This window comes from Protopterus annectens, chromosome 8.part0, assembly GCF_019279795.1.
Source record: "Protopterus annectens isolate FY-2018-M chromosome 8.part0, PAN1.0, whole genome shotgun sequence".
Taxonomy (NCBI): Eukaryota; Metazoa; Chordata; order Ceratodontiformes; family Protopteridae; genus Protopterus; species Protopterus annectens.
Window position 1 is genome coordinate 1,573,548,734 of NC_056741.1, and position 21,809 is coordinate 1,573,570,542.

Sequence of the window (21,809 nt, forward strand, 5' to 3'; positions counted from 1 at the left end):
CTTCTGTTTTTGCCAGCACATGCTAAACACAACTATATTGTTAATGTCAATGCTATTTCCAGCTAAGGAGAGCACTTGCCGTTTAGAGGTGGAACTGTACATGAGCTTGCGTTGTTTGTGTGTGTGTGTGTGTGTGTGTGTGTGTGTGTGTGTGTGTGTGTGTGTGTGTGTGTGTGTGTGTCCTCATGTCTCTCCAGCATGTGACAATGCACTCACTATAAGCCATCATGTTTCTATACCACTGCTCTACCATATGCTTTCATCTGTGTTATACAGGACTGCCACTAGCTTCTTTTGCTGACTGTGATAATCTAAAAGTAGCTGAGATCACCTGTAAGCTTTTACATGCAACAGGAGCTGAAGTACTATTTCCTTAATATTGCAGGTCTCCAATGGTCTGCCCATGTAAGCCCAGGGTGCTTAGTTTGCTAGCAGGATTTGTAGTGAAGACACCCAGACTGGCAGGAGGTGTCACTGGCTCTATGCCAGGGAATACAATGCTAGTGAGGTCAATATTCTCTCAACTTCAAGTTACAAAGAGTGAGAATAAAGGCACTGTTAGTCTAGGAGTTCTTCCAATATGCAGTATTTAATTAAGTAGAATTAATTTTCTACAGCCACTATTTCTAAACCCAAAGGCTAAACCTTTATCATATATCTTAACTGCTGGATTGATTTAACCTTCAGATTAGGACACTGTAACTATAAACAGTTTGAATTTTAATCTGAGTTGCTTCTTTTCTCAAATACTTTAGTAACAAACATATTCACTTTTGCACTGTAACCAATATAATTAGCACAACCTTCACAGGCCAAGAAAAACATTTTGATGTGGTTATATTTTAATGTCATTCTCTCAGCTTTCTCATATATTTTACGTGTGTGCTTATGTACAACTACACCCACAAACATTTTGGCACTCTGTGGAACAAGCTCTATCATTTAAATCCCTTCACTAAAGTATTTCATGTTTGCACTTACACCAAACTGAGATTTTTTTTTTTTTTGCTTTTCAGTTATTCAGTATTCTGCAAGCAAAAATATGGAAAATTACAGCAACTTACATTGTGAAAACTTTAAGAGTAGCTGCAAATATATGATGCTACATTCTAAAAATAACCTCCCTCTTCAGAAATGTGACATTGCTTCTCTTCTTAACAGTTAACTAGATAGTAACCATTAAAGAGCAAAACTCCCATTCAGTGGAACATTTAAAACAAAAGTGAACTGCTAATGCAGATTTTGTAGGAAACCAAGACCAAAGATTACAAGCTAGTCATATGTGTTCAGTATTACAGATCTTGTTATGAATGAACACAGCAAATCTTAATTAAATGTCAGTGATTTTTTTTTTGTCTTCTATTCTATTTATCTGATATCTGATTTGTCAAGCTGATCACTTTGCAGCCTCTTCATTGTCATAAAAAGGTCTGTCAACTGATGAAAATTACTTTATGAAGTGCAGTACAACATTTTGCCCCTCACAAATGCATTTCTGATTAATTATAATTCCTAATGGTCCAAGTGTACAACTAAAAGCAATTAAAGCAATTCCCAAAAAAATTAGCATATATCCAATAAATAGGCAAATACTTGTCTTGTGATCTGCCTGAAAATGCCAAATTATTCTGTGCTAAAATGCTCTATTTTTTCTAGAATACAAATTTGTAAAATTCGGCTATAACTTAAATATTACTTACTTCTTTAAACCTCATTATACCTACATATCTGATAATTGGCTGCACAAGCAATAATGCCTGACAGGGTGTGTGTTAATGTGCAATTAATGCCTGCCCAGGGGTGTTATGAGGCCCAATGCTGCAGGCAGTGATCCAGAAGTATACAGACCTCTATGCTGCTGCCAGTGGTAGATCTCACACTCACATCTACTTCAGAAAATGCATGCTAACACAAACATTTAAAACATGTTCCTCATTTGAGCCTTTGTCCCATTTATTTTAGGCTTATCCAGATAATCCAGTCTAAGAGCATACCGCTCAGCTGTACATATTTTGCAGAATGCCCAGATTTTTGCCTCATATTTTCAGTCTGTTCCGCATAAAAAAATGCAATTTTTGACAGACCACTAGATGATTAAAGTCGCGAAATAATGACATGTATTTGAGTTTCAGATATCATATCCTTCAGAAAATACATGCTAACACAAATACTGTTCTTTAAGCAGCTTTCTAAGTTTATAAGAGCAATATTTAAAATGTGTTCCTATTTCTTAGCATTTGTCTCTCCCCCCCGCCCATTATATCAGGCTTTGTCCAGATTTATTGTGCTAAGAGGTTGACAGGTATGTCTAAGAGGTCAAAAGGTACGTAAAACTGCAGCTGCTGCCAGGAATCCTGATAATGATAAGTAGGTCTGTGGATTCAGCATACAGAAATGTTTCTTACTGTTGTGGGCAAACAAAGAAGTTAAAATACAAAACAAAATTTCCATTTGACAAAACAAATACTGAACTGACAGAATATGTAATCATGAGAAAAGAGCCACGTACAGCATTGCTAGGCATTATGGGTATCTATAAAAACTAAGAGTTTTCACCAATGCTTTGACTGCATTCTGACTTGAATGGATATCCCTAATTCTAGAGCTTCCCTGAGACTTTATTACTGAAACAACATGTGTCTCTCCATTAAAAAAAAAAGCTAACAAATGAAATAGATAATGATCAGTTATCAGTTCTGCTGAAGATCCTATCACATAAAGGAAAATATTTTGAATGATGTAAGAAAAGAATTCCGTCACTTTAAGATAAGCCTATTGAATGTGGCAGTGACTACTCAAATAATATAGTACTATGAAAAATATTTCTCAGCATGAATTAAACCCAGTATGAGTGGCACAGAGGGAGAGTCCTGACTGTGACTGGCACAGACGGAGAGTCCTGACTATCACTGGGTTGATCCATACTTAACTAGTGCCACCGATGCCTGTTGAAGCTGGCATGGTAAGAGAGAAGTGATGAGACTTAAGCTTCCTCATCTCTCATTGGCTGAGAGTTGGGGAAGCACAAGTCTGGGCATATACCTGTTTCACAGAATCCTCCAGAAGAGACTGGGGATGACATGGATGTATAGTCTGCAAGAGGCCAGAGCCATGATTATACAACCCATACAGTATAATATAGTATATAACACTACAGTATATAATATAATGTCTCGTAGTGTGTGATTACATAACCTCATTATACCTTCATGGATGAATAATCCAGACCCATTCCTTGTTATTCAGACATTTTTCATATCAAACTCATTAACTGCGAAAAATGTGACTTTGTCTATAGCAATAAAAGAAAACATAGCATAGGGATATAAGCCTTCAGAACGTACTATGGGTCTTACAATATCACAAGTCGTCTATGCAAGAAGAAATTCTATGTCTTAACTAACAGGAAGTTTGTCCTTTATAAAATGCACCACAATTATATGTTGCAAGATAAATAACACATTCGGAATTACATGTGATCAGTTCCCTGATGACCACCAAAGTAAACTAAAGCAATTATTCTGCTAGGAACAAAGCAGTGCACAGTTCAAACCAATAAAAAAAAGAGAAAAGAAAAAGGACCATTAAACAAATTAATAATCCAAAACGTCTGGTTCTGCCAAGCACAGTCGGTCTCTTCATTTTTAAAACAAGATTTGCCACACTGATTATCTAGTTACCTAGTATGGTCATACGATCCATCATATATTTAAAATAAGATCATGAAAATATATAACAGTCTATCCAAGTCATGTTATGTACTTCGAGAAAAACCTACATAAATACTCTACCCTAAATAGGTAACTACATAAAATAGACTTTCAAATTACTAAACAGATTTCCTAATAATGACTGCATAGCCTACATCCAGAAAAGCATCCAGTGACAAAACTACATTGTAAGTAGGCCTGGGCCTACTTACCCTTACACACACTGAATAAAGTAAAAGGTGCTTGGGACTGGTGTAATGGATAAGGTGTTTACCTGAAACATATAAGGTACAGGGTTTGATCCTCGGGAAGCATGGGATCTTTAGTTTAATAATCATCTATGATCCCAGTTATGATTCATTTAATCTATGAGAACAATGGTCCAGTAGTAATAATTAATGTTTTCACCTGTTGGTCTACAACTATTTTTTTACAGTGGCCTGTGATGGGAAAATTGCATAAATCTCCATAAAAGTTGATCATATGGTCTTGAACATATGATGTTCAACTTCCTGTTGAGTCAGTCTTCTGAAATAGATCCATCCATATGTATATCTATATATATATATATATATATATATATATATATATATATGTATATATATATATATATATATATATATATATATAGATATATCTATATACACACACACACACACACACACACACACACACACACACACACACACACACACACACACACACACACATATATAGGATCATAGGAGGTTACTAGGCTAGCGGCCCCAGGGCCCTTACAAGCCTAGCCAAGTTCAGCCTATATTCCCAAGGGTGTCTGGTACAAACAGATACTAAAATTAGCACCTATTGCCCCTGTCCAAGAGGGACACAGGTGAAACCCCCAGGGTGAATTTCCGGTTATCCATTCAATCGCCCAGATTAAACTTAAATAGGGCAGTGATGGGCTTTGTTTAACATTAATAGGAAGCTTGTTCCAAAGGTGGGGCAACCTCAGTGAGACAAATCTGTCTCTCCAGCAACTTCTGTTAGTGTCACATAGCAGGTTAAGGTCCTTTGAGCGAGTGACCCGTGTGCCATTTGACTTGTGAATGTGCAACATTTCCATTAAAGTAGGGTCAGAGATTGCTCTATATGCAAGGCACAGGTTGCCTCTGAACAGTCTGTATGACACAGAGTAAAATCACAATGATTTCAGTCTGTCTGCATAAGAAAGATCTTGAAGACCCAGAATTTTCTTTGTATGGAACATCTGTGGTCTCTCCTGTTGCTGCAGGTTTTTGGAAAGGAACATACTAAAGGGAGCATTGTTCTCTATTAGTGGACTGATGAGGGAAGAGTACAGGGGGTTATAAGCTCATTTTTTTCTGGAGGCAATGTCCTTGCTTATGAGATGAGCAATATAAAATGTCCTTCTTACAACTGTGGAGAAATGGTGATCAAAGTTAAGGGTGCTGTCAACCTGTGTGCCCAGATCTCCCACCACTGATTGTATGCTTAGGGTATTGCTGCTGATGTAGTAGTTTGCAGGAACTTCACTCTTGTCAAAGGGGATGATAATTCATTTGTTTGCACTAAGTTTAACCATGACTTTGGCACCAGGCATTAGTCTGCATAAGACCTTCTTGCAGGATGTTGTGATAGCTTGGGGTTTCAGTGATCACTCCCAGTTTTCAGTCATCAGCACATTTTGCCAGCCACAGTCCTTTAGTTTTAGCCTGTACTTTGGAGAAGTAGATTCTGAACAGTAGGGGTACCAGAACCGATCCCTGTGGAACACCACAGGTTACAGGTCTGCTGGAGGAGGAGGAGTCCCTTATTTGATTGTATGAGTTCTATCATTGAGCCAGTCTGCAACCCACCTGAAAATATATGCGTTGATACCCAGCTGGGAGAGTTTATCAATGATACCTGAGCGGGGGATTGTGTCAAAATCCTTGGCTAAGTCTAGGTAGGCCATATGCACAGATTTATGGCTTTGGTGACTTTCTCTAAGAGGTCCACCAAGTTTAACAGGCACAATCTCCCCTTGACAAAGCCAAACTGTGTGGGGTTGAGCATTGTTGTTGTTTATAAGTTGTGCAACATAGAATGATTTCCTCACCACTGTAGACATGTGATGATCAAAGGCTATATTACTATCTATGTGTGTCCCTAAGTCCCTGACTACTGGGTCAGCTCTAAGGGTTGTGTTGTCAATATGATAGTTGCCAGAGATGGATGACATCCCAAAGGATACTATTATGCATTTCTTGGCATTTAGTTTTAGTCCATGGCTCTGACACCAGTTATTTGTCTGTGTCAGCCCCAGCTGGAGCACATTTGTGTCAGTGTGAGATTCAATGACAGCTCCTAATTTGCAATCATCTGCAAATGTATTTAGCCAGAGGCCATTGACATTGACCTTGACTTCACTGAAGTAAATGCCAAAAAGGAGCTGTCCAAGGACTGTTCCCTGAGGGACTCCACTTGTGACTGGCCTCTTTGTAGAGGTGAACTCCCCAATTCTAACTTCCTGGGTCCTGTCTGTGAGTCAGGTAGCTATCCACCGGGTGACATACGGGTTAGTACCTAACCTCTTGAGTTTGTCAACAATGCCCAAGTGGGGTATTGTGTCAAATGCCTTGGCCAGGTCAAGGTAGGAAGTGTGAATGATTATGCCCTCATCCATTGCTTTGCTGACCTTCTCAAAGAAGTCCACCAGGTTGAGAAGGCACAATCTGCCCTTGATGAAATCGAACTGGGTTGGGCCCAGTGTCTGGAGGTTTACTGTATCTCTGTTGATCATCTCCATGATAGTTCTTTCCATGGCTTTACATATAAGACTAGTGAGACTTATAGGTCTGTAGTTTCCAGGGTCTGTAGATGGCCCACCTTTGTACAGAAGGATGACTGTTGCCTTTCTCTATTCATGAGGCATGAAGTTTGTTTGGGGGCTACAGTTAAATAGTAATTCCAGAGGCCCTGCTATGTCATGTTTCGTGCTATTAAGAAGGCATCCTGGGATATTGTCTGGGCCCATTTATGCAGTGTTTTCGGCTTAGAGAGAGAATTAAGGACATGTTTCCTAGTGATAGTAGGGGGAGTTATATTTCATGATATCTCCTGAGGGAAGGTTGAGGGGGAGAGAGGAGTAAAGCTGGAGCTGAATTTATCAGCCAGGAGGTTTGCTATATCTTCTGGCTCAGTATAGGTGGCTCCATTTACAATGAGCTCTGCACATGACTGCGTATTGCCTTTTAGGTTGCAGACATAGCTAAAGAATGCTTTGTGATTGTCCTTGGCCTGGGAGGTCAAACTTACTGCAAATTTGGCTTTGGTAGACTTTATTTGTCCTCTGAGTTGTTTGTTTAGTTTGATAAGAGTACTTTTATCCTGCTGGGTGCTGCACCTCCTAATTTTTGCCATGATTTTCTTCCTCCTCTTGTACATCCAATTTATTTTGTGATTCCATAAGGGTGGTTTGTTTTTGGAGTTAGTTCTGTACTACTTCCTGGTGGGTACAGCTGCCTCTATCCAGCTATTAACATGCTAGTACAGGATTTCTTGTGAACAGTTCTGCATAGGCAGTAGTGTACCCAGGGTTTATGGGGACTTGAAACTTTGCCAGGCTCTCACTTAATAGCAGGAAGTTAGCCTTAGAATAGTTCCTGAATATTCCCAGTTTAGATGGTGGTCCAGGTTTTATTTTTACTTTAAAGGAGACCATTTTGTGGTGTGACCTTACCAGAGAAGGCATTACAGTAGGAGGCGTGCAGCAGTCTCCCATATTAGTGAGGACCAGATCCAGTATGGGTGCACCCCTGGTTGGTGTATTGACTATCTGGTCCAGGGAGTTTGTGTTTACAAAGTCCAGGAATCTCTGTGCATGTACTTTTGATGTCATATAGGATTCACAGTTAATTGTGTTGTAATTAAAGTCACCCATGAATCTGGCATTGGGTTGAATGGTTAGTGTTTCAAATAAGTATAAATACATGTTATGGGTTTCCTGGGTCATAGAGAGGGACCTATAGCTTACAAGGAAGTGGTATTGGATTTTACCTATGGTGATTTGAAAATGGAGCAGCTCAAGTGCATTGCCCTGTTTGACCAAGCTTGAAATATATTTATTTCTGATGTAAATAGAGACATCTCCACCTTTAGTCCCTGCCTGTGAAGTAGCTGGTCTAAATGTGTGGAAGGCATTATATCCTTGCACTGTTGGTGTGCTCTCTGCAGCTTTAAACCACGTCTCAGTGATTGCACAGACATCAGCATTCTCTAGGCTAAAGAGAGCTTCTAGGGTGTTTTGTATAGTTATGATGTGGCAGTGTTACAGAAAGTTTATTTTTAAGGTAACACGTAGGGTTAGCATCAGGGTTAGCATTAGCACTCATTACTAAGGTGGGTAGGGAGGCCCCCTGCCCATCTTAGTTATACATATTAACTCTAACCTTACATCTTACATTAAAAAAATAAGGAAACAAAAAAAACCTTTCTGTAACATTACCATTATTCAGACAAATTACATCAGAATAATGTGGCAGATTTTTGGTTCAAAGATCACAAAATGATTTATTTATTTTTTTGCAATCTTTTGTGGTTTTGGTGTTTTGGGTGTTCGATTTTGTGCTTGCTATTTGCTACAGTATGCATACACACATGCACTATCTACATATGCTTGGCTCGTCAGACATCGGATCATACAAGCTCAGTTATACCAACTCTGAAATGACAAATTAAGTACACACAGTCATGTAAAACATGTGGTGGGACTTGTCATTTTAGAAGCTAATGTGAACCTGCATAAAAAGCTTTGTCTACCCCCCATACAGTCATACTTTATTATTCTTACTCTGATGCTGTTGCCCTTTGGTAAAGAGCAATCATTGCCAGATAAAGTGTTGTCTGTCCTGCTCTTTCTTTAAGGTGCACTGACCCAGGATCACTCACAACTCACTATCCAATGAGCATCCACAGTCTTGCTGTATTGTGAGCAGCAACACATAAGCAAATGCCAGGTCAAACTGTTATGCACCAACAGCTGTGATATGAACTTGGGGAAATCTTACTAATTTACTGTAAACCACTTAAACGTTTTTCTGCTGGTACTCGGGCTTCCTCCCTGGAACATATCTGTCTGACAGGCTTCACTGAATTGTGTATGTTTCTGTATATTGAGAAATATTACGTGGCCTAACCCACTTGCATGATTAATTACTGATAACAAAATAACTGTAATTTTATGTATATTGGGAGCACCTTTCAAAAGATGTGGTCACTGCAGCAATTAGACAGTTAATACAATGCCAAAGCTGCAGGACTGTATGTGATAAGGACAAAAATATTAATGGCTTTAACAGTGCTTAGGGTTTCATGACTAACACATCTTCTCATCATTACATGGGGGTTAGAGTTTGGAATAATAGTTAAGGTCCTCACCTCACAGATACAAGACACAGGATTTGAATCTGGCCTCTGGTAGTGGCTTGGCTTGTAATAATCTACAGAATGATAGCCTAATATTTACTTATGAACCTATGAACATGGAAAGCAGACTAGAAGCTCTGCACTGACACACTGCAATATTAGCCTGCATTGTCCAAAAGCAGGATGAATAGGCGATTCTCTCCTGTTTATAGGGGGAGGATGATTATCATTCTCCTTGGGAAAGCAGATGCCAGGGTGGTAGAAAAAAAGATTTTCATCCAGTAGCTAAACCTCTGTTTCAGAATGAGTAATGTGAATTCTGTCATGGTGGTAGTGCAGTGGATTAACTATCTGTCCACGCATTCACATATACTGGAGGAGTCCAGTACTGCTGCATGCAGTTTGTGAAGATGGACAAGTTATATAATTGCACATGTCAGAATGTCCTATAGGGAGAGTGTGGGAGCCCCAGGTCCACTACTGTATGCCATTCTGTTCTTGTTTGAGAGGAGTGAAAGTTGTGTCCACATTCTCTTTATGATGTTGAATGCATTTAGAGTGGGCATAAGACTCCATTAAGGGTGTGCTCACCCCCCCCCCCTGGTGATTTTCATGGGTGAGATATCGAGGGTCTCCAAGAGTCTGAAATGTTTCTTTTTTCATGGGACATGAAAGTGGCATATATGTATGCAGATGTTGCTGTCCTTTCCACCTCACAGTGACTATGATCTTGTACATACTCTGGAGCACTTCAGAGCTAAATGTGAAGCAGCTATGAAAATCTGTACCTCTGAACTGGAGGCAGTGGTTCTGTTCCAGAAAGGAGTGGCTAATCCCTCTGATGGTTCCAAGTGGTGGCAAACACAGCTATGAGAGTTTTAAGTGTCTTAGGGTATCGCTCATGACTGAAGGTGGGGGGTCAGGAGATGGACCTTTAGATGGGTATAGTGGCACTGGTACTGCAGGTGTTGTTTTAGAGTGGGGTACTGATCATAAGACAAAACTCTTAGCATAGCTGTCAGTCTGTACCCCTGTCTTCATCTGTAGATGTGTGCTTTAGGCAGACATGAGTTTTGAGTAGTGATCATCAGGATGAGATTGCCTATACGGCAGCAGAGATTAAGTTCCTTTGCTGGGTGAGTGGGTTCACACTCTGTGATAATGAGGATTTTTAATTGATAGTGAGGATTTTTCAGCAGTCACTTTTTCTCCATGTTGAGAAAAGTCAGTTGAGATGTTGTAGGCATCGTGTGATGGTACCTCATTGTTGCTTGAAATGGGAATTGCTTCAGGCATAGTTTACGACAAGTGGACCTGGAGCAGATCTATGACATGATGGAGAAATTGTATTAATCTGTTCAGCTACGGATCCCACAGAATGAGTAGGATTCTGTTGCTAGGAATGGGAAAGTCTGATCTACCCTGAACCCTACCCTACCCTACCATCCCAAGCATCACCACAAAAGGTACTTTTCAAAATATATACAGTAACTTTGTTTATATGTATGGCGTATGTATGCCTTCTGTTCAACTGATTAGTTTGTTGTTTTGGTAAAGTACTGCTATATTGTTACATAGGATTGGATCAGCATTTCATTGTAGTATAGTTAACAGAGATAGTGAGATGCTATTAAATGTTGATAAGGATTTTTTTCTGTAACCACACAGTTATGTAGTCTTGGACTTAGTGTATTTGGAGCTGGAGGTTAAATGCTTGAAGAGGAGTTTTCCTCATGCAAAGTTACTATGTTTTTTGCTTTATTATATTTTGTTTGATTGTACCTTTGAGGGCTTCTTATCAGTGTGGTGGATTTGTGGAGTTGTACACATGCAGGAGGCTATCTTCTACAAAGAAATCTCTGTTTTTGTCACATTCGGTTAAATTTGCTTCAATGGAAGTTGATTAAATGTGACTGCAAAAAAAGTAAAAATAAAAACATTCAATTAAGTGTGATTAAGTGCGTGCATCTGTGTGCACGAGTTTGTGCATGTGTGTGTGTGTGTGTGTGTGTGTGTGTGTGTGTGTGTGTGTGTGTGTGTGTGTGTGTAAATGTATTTTACGCTGATGATGCTGTAATTGCCTTGTAATACATGAAGCTCTAAATTTATACTCTGAAGTTGGCAAAAAGATATTCTTGTTATTCACTCCTCTGACATCAGGGCAATGTATAACAAGTTTAGTAGAACATGCACAGCCACAATTACTCTCCAAATCTGGGGACAAAAGACAACTTTAAGTGCCTTTCTGACATAAGAAAGACACTAAAGAAAGTTTTCTTAATCACCTTTCTGCCCTGTTAAACTCCAGTTCATGCTACAACATAACAGCAGCCAATGCCAACCGTCACAGAACAGCAGTAAAGCACTTAGCTTCATAAGGGCATCTTAAATCCCAGATGAAATAATACAGCAAATAACACAATATTTTTGACAAGCAGCATATTTTGGAAATAAGACGAATGTCCAAAATGGAAACTGAGCCCGAATAAATAACAAACCAGTTAATTTTACCTATGTCAGTTAGACAATACATAAATGGTGTTAAGCATTGCAGATTAATACAATCCAAACTGCATTTGCTTTGTGTTTAGCAAGCAACAGATATAGTTTTAACACTGTGAGGTTCAATGAACATGAGGATGGAATAATCCACCCTTAAGTTTCTAGTCAGCCACAAAAGCATTTCGGTTTCAGACTTTCTATCCTTCAGAAAATGTATGCTAAAGTGAAACTTATTATTCTAACAACTTTCTAAGTTTATAATAATAATAATATTCAAAACCTGTCCATGATTTTGGCCTCTGTCCACCATCTCCTCACTTTTTTGGTTTTGCCCAGAATTCTTGCATCAAGAGGTTGAGAGGTATGGATGTAAGCAACAAAACAACCCTAAGACTGCAAACCTAACATGTTCGTTATAGGTTTTATTTATTTATATTTGTTTACCAGGGTAGTACACTGACCAATATTTACCAATTTCAGACTCAGCCTGTGTTTGTTATATAATTATATTTCAACCTTCTGGGTTTTTGATGTTTCTGGTTTGGTCTTTTGACATTCTTGTTCTGGTGAGCTTTTGTCCTTCTGATAGGGACCCTATATAAATAAATATATATATACATATATATATATATATATATGTGTATACACACACACACACACATGCACACATGCACACATGCACACACACACACACACACACACACACACACACACACACACACACACACACATACACACACACACACACACACACACACACACACACACACACACACACACACACACACACGCACACACACATAAACACACACACGTACACGCACACTCACACACACACATACACACACACGCGCGCGCGCACACACACACACACACGCACACACACACATGCACACACACACATGGGTCTACTTCAAATTATCAATGTTGCAGAACATCGAACCGCACATCATCAAGGATGAGATGATCGATGTTCTATAAAATCAAACATTAAAGTGGAACAAATTAAAAGAAATAAAAAGTCTTCTTGTAAGTTTTTGCAGGGGTCAAGCCCTCCAGCACCCCCCACACCCCCTGCTACTTAAATATGCCAACTCCAAATTCGCACTACAGTGAAGAGGATGGTAAATGTCCCTGTTCCATGCTGTACAGTACCATTTTCTTCACTGTAGTATGATCTTGGTGTTGGTATATTTAAGTAGTGAGGGGGTGTAGGGGGGCTTGCCCCCCTGAAAAAACATGAAATAAGACGTTTTCACGTTTTAATTTTTTTTTTTAGTTTGATGTTGCAGAACTCCGATCCTCTGATCCTCAATGATCACAGGTTCGATGTTCTGCAATTTCGACACTCTGAAGGGGACCCATATACATATATAAACAGATAGATGAAATATGTGTGGGTGTGGTTATGTCGACATGTTCTGTCAAACACACTCAGCAGACAGGTGTATGAGATTGACACTCTTCAGGTTTGTGGAATATGCCCCTTCACCAGGGAATATGTAATCTCAGAGTTAGTTTATATACTTAACAGTGGGTGTGGGGTAGTTTTAGTTTTCATGCACTGAGGATATCTTTTGCATATGCATTGTGCCTTGTCAACATTTCTGTTGTCAACATTACTTAAGTTGACGTTCAGGTGTTTTTATGTAATTCAGTACACACACATATACATATATACAAACACACACACACACACTTATACATAGGCATACACACCAGACCTCTCAACTGTCCCTATTTTGGAGGAGCATCTTTATTTTCTGGCCTGATTTACCCATGCATAGGATGTCCCCATTTTTGGATGTATGTCCCTATTTTCAGGCATGATTTTCCCTGCACAGGATGTCCCTATTTTTGGAGGTATGCCCCTATTTCCAGGCCTGATTTACCTCTGCACAGGTTGTCCCTATTTTTGGAGGTATGTCTCTATTTTCAGGTGTGATTTACCCCTGCAAAAGATGTCTCTATTTTTGGAGGTATGTCCCTATCTTCAGGCTTAATTTACCCCTTCAAAAATTTTTGAAATCCCTCTCATCACTTGTGTTTTCTGAAGTTTAATCAAATATATATGACCTTGTGTGGTAGGAGTTTTGCAACACAGTTCATTAATGGCTACAGATTTTACCCTGTCTCTTTGATAATGTGTTTATATTTTCCATCTTTTCTGCCACCCTGCTTTTTTAAATGTTCCAAATACACTAAGTCCAAGACTACATAACTGTGTTGTGTTCCAGAGTAGTATCCTGCATTCCTATTGGAAGAGGGAACAATTATTTGTTATTTGGTATTCACATTTATGCTAATTAGATTTCCAGATTTTTAAATGGATGTACCTATTTTTCAAGTGCCTTTTGTTCCTGTTGTCAATGTCTACAGTTTGAGAGATATGTCAGACATATACACACACACGCACACATGCACACACCCGCACGCACACACAAACATACACACACACACACAAAATGAATGATTCCTTTAAGAAGATTAACTCAGAATAAGCGATGATGCTTCAAGAAATGGACAGCTGTACATGAATAAACAGTGTCCTAGTATGCAACATGTTTCTGACCTTTGAGTCTGAAGAAGGTAGGGAGGAGTCTAGTTGGAGTTACATAGACCCAAAGAATAAAAATCAATTCAGATAGTAGGCCTATCAGGAAAAGGACCTGACTTCTGAGATGAAAAGCCAAACGATCGCTGCTTTGTTGTTTCCTGTTGTTGGGACTGGAAAGGTACCTACTCTGCTCTGTAGTGGTCTCTTTTAAACTACTATTTTATTTTTTTACCACCTACTTTTCCAGAGACCTCTTCACAAAGGAGCACTGCATCTAGGTGTAAAGTTTGCTGAATTGTGGAAATCCTGTCTGAAAGGTGAATTTATGTTGCATTTTAGACTGACTTGTTTGACTCTACTTTGGCACTAATCATCCTATGTACTACTGCATATACCACTTTGTATACCACTACATATATATATATATATATATATATATATATATATATATATATATGTGTGTGTGTGTGTGTGTGTAAATTTTTTTTATTTATTTAAATTCTATCTGATTTGCTAAATCACTTACCCCAATGTGTACCACACTGCCAATGAGATGAATATGGCAGACCAAACTTTCCTATCTCTTCAACAGTTCTTATTCTGGAGGCTGGTAAGGCATTCCTGTTGGCTTTGAGTTATAATCCCTACAACACGTTTTGAATCTGGCCTGGAGGGTCTCCTCCTAGTGGAGTATGTCTAGTACACCTCTAGTGGGAGGTACCCAGTGGGGGAGCCTCACTAGGTGTCCATACCACCTTAACTGGCTGATCTTGGACCTGAGGAGCAGTGGTTCTATTCCAAGATCCTTCCAGAGTGCTGAGCTCCTCATTCTGTCATGGATAGTTTGCCCAGCAACCATGTGAAGGAGCCTCATTTCTGCCTCTAGCATCCATGATGTCATCCTTTCACTCAGTACCTGAACTTTATTACCACAGGTAAGGGTGTCAATTTAGGCTGACTATTAAATTGAGAGCATCATCCGAGGACTCCATTTTCCCTTCAGCTCAATGGTCCATTACAAAACCTGCAGTTAGCATTGCCACTGTACCCACCTGCTTTTCAGTTTCCTGGTCCCCTTTAACTCTGCTCATGATTAAGACCCAGAAGTATTTAAACCCCTCTACTTTACGCAGATAACATGACCTCAGATATAGAAATACAAATTCTTATCCCACTAATCTCATGCAGTAATCCACTCCAGTGCATGATGAAACTCACAGTCACTATAAGTTGGGAGGCCCTCGTCATTTGTAAACAAAGAGGCAACTTTCTCATTTTAACCATAGATGGAACCAACCTATTTTGTTTATCTTCTGTTGACAGAGCTGACAAACACCACTATGCTGGATCTATGGAATCTTTACTCCAATTCTTAGAACTCTCTTGTGATGACATCATCTTGCTGTTGTCTAAAGTGTATATGATGGAAGTTCACTGCGATGCAAGAATGAGTCTTTCGGCCCATTTAGAACACTTTTTTCTTCCTTAAGACTGTCTCATCCACTGTACAAGTTCTCAGAACTTCCTGTAGCACCTTTAGTTGGTCATATTTCAATGAAAATCAATTAAACATTGAATTCTAAATTGTCATACCTTGTTAGAATGACATCACTCCTTTGCATTGTGCATTTTTTCTTATCATAAATATATGAGGTAATGGAGGCATTCCAATAAGCCATCTCATTAAACCCAGAGCTTATAATGAAAGGCTTATTTGATTTTCATACAAAGATTTGCCTGTTTTCTATGGCCTTACTGGGGTCTCAATCTTCTTAAATGCGTGCTTTTGTGGTGGTTTGGTTTTATCAGTTTATTTGGATCCTGGAATACTTCACTTCTACTCCATAACTCATATACTTCTTGCAAACTATGTACTGTTGTGCCATTTCTAAAGTTTGTAACAAGCCAACTGCTCCAAATAAAGTAAAAATAATTCAGTGCAGATAAAAATACCATTTGTCACTGCCAGAAGCATAACTTGAATCATACATTAGTTTCTTCTTCTTTGTAATTATTACTCTGTGGGGCAAACTCCATTGCCTCAGTGTTATTTTCAGAATGAATGTCTGTAATGTACAAGTAGGACAACTTACATTTAACACCTAATCTGTATGTAACTGGTTACAAATAAATTTTTTGCCAAGATTTCTATGTAAGAACTAGAATCTTGTAAAGCACATACTTCAAATACTGTGTGACGAACTCCTGTAAAAGTCTAGAATGATTTCTAGACACAGAAATCATTTTTAGACATGATGTGCAAATATCCACTGAAGTTCAAAGATGCCTGTGTGAATGTCTTTCCCTTTGCTTATACTATGCTATTTGCAGATTACCCTCTATTTCTACAACTGAAAGAAAAAATGTTTCAGAAAGAGAAATTAGTTAATAATGTTAAAAGCAAACCGTTTTGTTGTCTGTTGGCATTATCAAACCATAAATGCCATGCTAGTCACAAATTAGCAATGTAGACTGCACACAAGCATTTCAAAATTAAAAGTTTAAAGGCTGTGTGTTACATTTTCACATAGGCACATGGATTCTTAGCCCTGCAGTGAGCTTTTCAATGTTATTTAGGGATATTGTGAACAGGTATCTGTGTTGCTGTCCTTTAGATGAGATGTTAATCCAAATTCTATATGTCTGATCTGGTAGTAGCAGAGTAAGTGTTGATGAACTTGGGACATTTGTCTGATAGAGACTATGAAAAGGTTTCAAGTGACAAAGTGACAGTTAACTTACCCCCCCTCACACACACACACACACACACACACACACACGCATACACACACACACTCACACTGGTATAAATAACACCAAGATCATGACTAAAAAGGGTCCAAACTGGGTATGCGGGCTTAAAACTTCTAGCATATATGGAAGAATGCAAAGTTACATTTATCTGAATAATTTCCAACCTGTTGCTCCAAGCCAAAAGATATTTTAACAGTCTAAAAACTATCATAGGGCATGGGTACCCATATCTGCTACTAATATAGATGGAGAGTCATACTGTGCTTAGGAATGTAATTAATACATTAGTTGACAAAAAGATGACATTTATCAGGAAGCTAACACTCTTTCAGCAAGAAAATTGTAATGTATTCTACAGTGATTACTAATGGCAGAAATACATTTCAGGGGTCTTATTTTCAGTACCAGTGTATATTTTCCCAGTATCACGTCTTAAAGCTAGATCAAATGTACCATGTTAGCATTTGTCCTGACACTATGTGGGTTCAAAGCAAAGAAACTAATTCTGACCAGGGTGCCAGCCCATTGCATGATACACATGCTTATATTCCCTCATACCATGCACTCCTCTGGGTAATTTGGAAAAGTGCCATCTCAGATACAGTATGTCTTTGGTATATGGAAAGGAATTGGAACACCCAGAAAAAAACACATGGACATAAGGAAGACATCCAGACTCTGTACTGAAGATACCATAGCTGAGAACTGAATTGCAGAACCAAGTTCTACAAGTCAGCAATGCTAACCAGTGGGACCTTGTGGTGCAGTAAAAAAAAAAAAAACAGCAAAATTGTTTGTTTTTTTTTTTAGGGCAACAATTGTGCCCTACTTTTTCTTCAGCCTGCCATAACACTAAAAAAATTAAGGCTTTCCCATTTCTTTCTCCGCTTCTGATCAGGACACGGTCAATTCCCTCTTAAAGTACAAAGATTCCCCTTGTCCTACTGAGCTGACAGATGTGTAGAGTCCTTAAGATTACTTTTGCCCTGCTTAACCAGCACATGTTTAGTCTTAGCATACTCTGTACAATATTTGTGTGTGTTTAACCTTGTGTTTCTTTCTTTTTTTTTATTACTTCATTTCACTAATTTAGTAGTGGGTTAAAATAGGCCCTCATATTGCTTTGCTATGCAGCTTAATGTTTTATTTTACAAATATAAATTCTTAAAAAGGTATTCAATAGTACTGAATCTTTCCACAGTAATATTTTGTAGCATAAAAAGTTGCATCGATATATACGCTTTTATGACAGCTATGTATGCATTGATTACAGACTCCTTAACATTGCAACAATATTGCACAGTAACTTCATGCATGAATTGGCTTTGTAGAAAAATATCCTAGTTAGAAATAAGGATTCTGGGCTGCTTCTGCTGACTAGGAGGTTTTAACCCTCACTATACCATTTGGGTTTGAGAAGTGGTCTGTCTATGGTGGGGAGATTTCTGGGAAATATGAACTATTGCAGTTGAGCACTGAGTGGGTTGTTCTACCTCAGTGGGTGGTGTGGGTCTTATCCAGTGGTAGACTGCCTCTCTGTACTGCTGGGGGGGGGGTATCTGGTATTCTACCTAAATGGCACACTGTATGCATATAAATGCTGATTCACATCCACATGGCAGGGGTATTTGCCTATAGCAGTTTGAAATTTTATACTGGGCATCTACACCAGGCAATAGTGTTCTCAGTATTCTCCACTGCTGTATGATGTGAAGGATTGTTGTTACGCTCCTTTTTCTCTTCTAATTATCAGGGCATTAGTTTAACTGCAGGGGGCACTGAAGGAGTTTGTAGCAGATGGAGCTGCATTATATAAAACAAGCTAGGGGGCAGAATTTAAAAGCCAAAAGTTTTGAGGTACAATAAAAGCTTGATGCTTTAAGAAACTGGGATGGCTTTAAAAAGTCTTTGCCTCAATGTACTATTTGATTCTATATTTATTTTCATGAACTACTTGAAGCTGTCCATGTTTATGTTTTTCCATAACAACTCCCATGAAGACATCAGAATACTATTTCAAACTGTGCTTCAGTTTATGCCAGGAGTGATATAATTATGTTGTCATGCCAGGAATGATATTATGTTTTTTTTTCTGCAAATATTTAGAAATTTATTTTAAGATAATTGCAAAAAAGAAATGAATTATGTCATTACATAGAGGTTTGGTATTTATGGCATGCCTTATTGCATAAATATGTTTCACAGCTTACTTTCCTAAAATAACAAGACCCTCTCATATTACTATGCAGTAAAATCACACATGCCTTAATGAGCAAATTCTGACAGTTTATAACAACATGGAGGCAGTAAGAAAACTGATTCATTAAGTACATTCATGAATCCACTAAGTTATCCCTTCAGAGTCTCGGCAGTAACTTGTCCTGTCTCAGATATGATCAGGGTGACTTAATGCGACAAAAGTACTACCCTTACATTTAGGTTAGCTCTGCAGAGACATGTGCATCTGCAGTCATCGCTACATACTGTACCATGATTTTTACACCTGGATCACTGCCTACTCTTTGCCAGGTCAGTAAAATTCCTTGTTTAGTTTAATCTAGATCTCATTTATCTCCTTCCATTCCCTCACCATTCCTCACTACTTCCCAGAATGCAAGAACAACACCTTTTCCATCTATATGAGCAAAAAACAGCATTCAGTACTGGAAAAGTTTCAGAGAGCTCACTGTTTTTTTTTTCCATACTTGAAAGACGTGTCATAGGGGAACTTGTGATCCTTTAAAATTGCCCACAGGTGTACCTGCCATTTGCACACCTCCTGTAATAGATTCTCATATTATTTCTGGTGGATTTCTCTGCTTTGATCCCACCAAGTACCAAGGCAGGGTCTGACATTTAAATCAACCATGAAACGGATAAAAAGGATAACTGGAAAATGTATAACTGCAGATTGAATTAATGATTAAATCCATTACGACAGGTTGGTATCTTATGAAAATGAAACAAAAAAATTAAACTACTGTGTAAAACAATATCTTAAGGATGCATGCCAAAGAGGTGACTTCATTCAAGCCATGTAGAGTGTATGAATTTAACCTAAGTTGCCAAACCAATTCATGTTTCTCCAATATCAGTTGATAAGGTCCACCCTTTCCATCTAACGCTACCTGGTCTATAACTTTGAATAAAAATGAATGAGGGGGTGCTCACTACAGTGTCTAGCCAGAGCGTTAGTAGTGCTTTTTTTCTTTATGTGGTATATATGTTCGTAAATCCTATCTTTTAGCTTCCTGACCGTTTTCCCTACGTAAAATGCTGAACACATCTGACAGGAAGCCAAGTAAACCACGGATTTAGAATTACAGTTTTACCTACCTCTGGCTTTATATACATGCCGGTTTACTTTGAAACTAAACCCTGTAGAAATGAACCTACAATAGTTACACACTTCACATTTATATGTTCCTTCAGTCCTAAGAGGCTTCAAACTGTTGTTTTCATACACTCTAACTGGCTTGAATGAAGTCACCTCTTTGGCATGCATCCTTAAGTTGAGAAGTTTACTTAAGTGAATTGTTTTTTAAAACAAAATTGTTTTTAACACATCTGTTTAAATTTCTTTTTAATAACATTGTTCTAGGGTAACTTGTTAGTCATCTATATTAGTTAAAACATGTATCGTAATGTATTACATATACTAACAGTTTCTTGTACATTTTAACATATACATATACTTTATTTTTTGTTGTTAAGATGTTTCATGTAGACACATTCTTTTTAGCTTTACCCTGACACACTTGCCTTTCAGGTCATGACAGTTGTCTAGTAATGTAATGTCTTGTTTTGCACAGGAACACAATGTCCATTTTAAAATGTTTATTTACTTATTTATTATTGTTATACACAATAGTTGACACGCGTATTTTAGTAAGATTGTTGCTTCAGTAGGAACAGCGAATTTATAGTTAAATATATTTTCCATTCAGAATTCTTGCTGTGTCAAGTCTGTAAACAGGGTTAATATGTTTCTAATTGAGTGATTGATTATTTGAGTAACTAAGGTAACAAGTTGATTGTTAACGTTGGCACCCTTTCAGTTTTAAAAGGAGTGCTTTGTTGTACCTTGTTGTCTGAAGAAGTTTTCCATTAATGTTGACGAAAAGCGCTTTACATTAAACTGCAGAGAGTGGTTCAAGCAAGATCGGAGCCTGTGTTTTGTTTCATTTTCTCAAGTTTTTATTGTCTTTTTTTCTGAGTTTCTAAAAGGTTGATATCTTATATTATTTTCCACTTTTTCTGTGACAAAAAGAACAACTTTAACTTGGAACCTCTTTGTAGCCCTGATTAATTTCACTCCAGGATCACTCTACATCAGAGAAAAAAAAAAAAGACAGTGCTCACTGACAGACAATATAAACTCCATCTCAATTTCCGAGGTCCACCAATCTCAGACCAGTCAGAACTCATTAATTCTGAGTGTGCCACATTAAGCAAGTATGAACCACACACAGGAAATGCAGGACATTAGTGTTAGTCACAAGAAATGTATTCTATGGTAATACATTAAACCATGCTCTTTAAATATTCAGCACAGCTTTAATTTAATAATTTAGGTCCTAATTGTACTGCTGCCATATATTTGGCATGATCAGTATTTTAATCAAGGCTTAGGTATTTGACAATTTTTTACCCCCACCCCCACTTCCACAGGACTGAGTCCAATACCACCCCTATTTGCCTCCAATCCAGCTATTCACAGTGGGAAATGGGAATTCCTGGAAGAGGCAAAAGCCCTACAGCCAAGTCTTTCCTGCCCAAGAATCCAAAGTAACTCATGTACTTTATGGCAAGACTCAGGCAGTAGTTAGCAGGTCAGTTTGATGGCCTTGTGTAACAACATACAGTCTTCCTCAGTGGAGTCTTCCACCTGCAGT

The 21,809-nt window shown here is 38.3% G+C and overlaps 1 protein-coding gene across 1 annotated transcript in view; it reads right to left on the reverse strand.

Moving 5' to 3' along the window:
• Positions 1 to 21,809, reverse strand: part of IGSF9B (immunoglobulin superfamily member 9B) — a 3,189,659-nt gene that overhangs the window by 3,149,496 nt on the left and 18,354 nt on the right. The gene's annotated exons all lie outside the window — the stretch shown is intronic.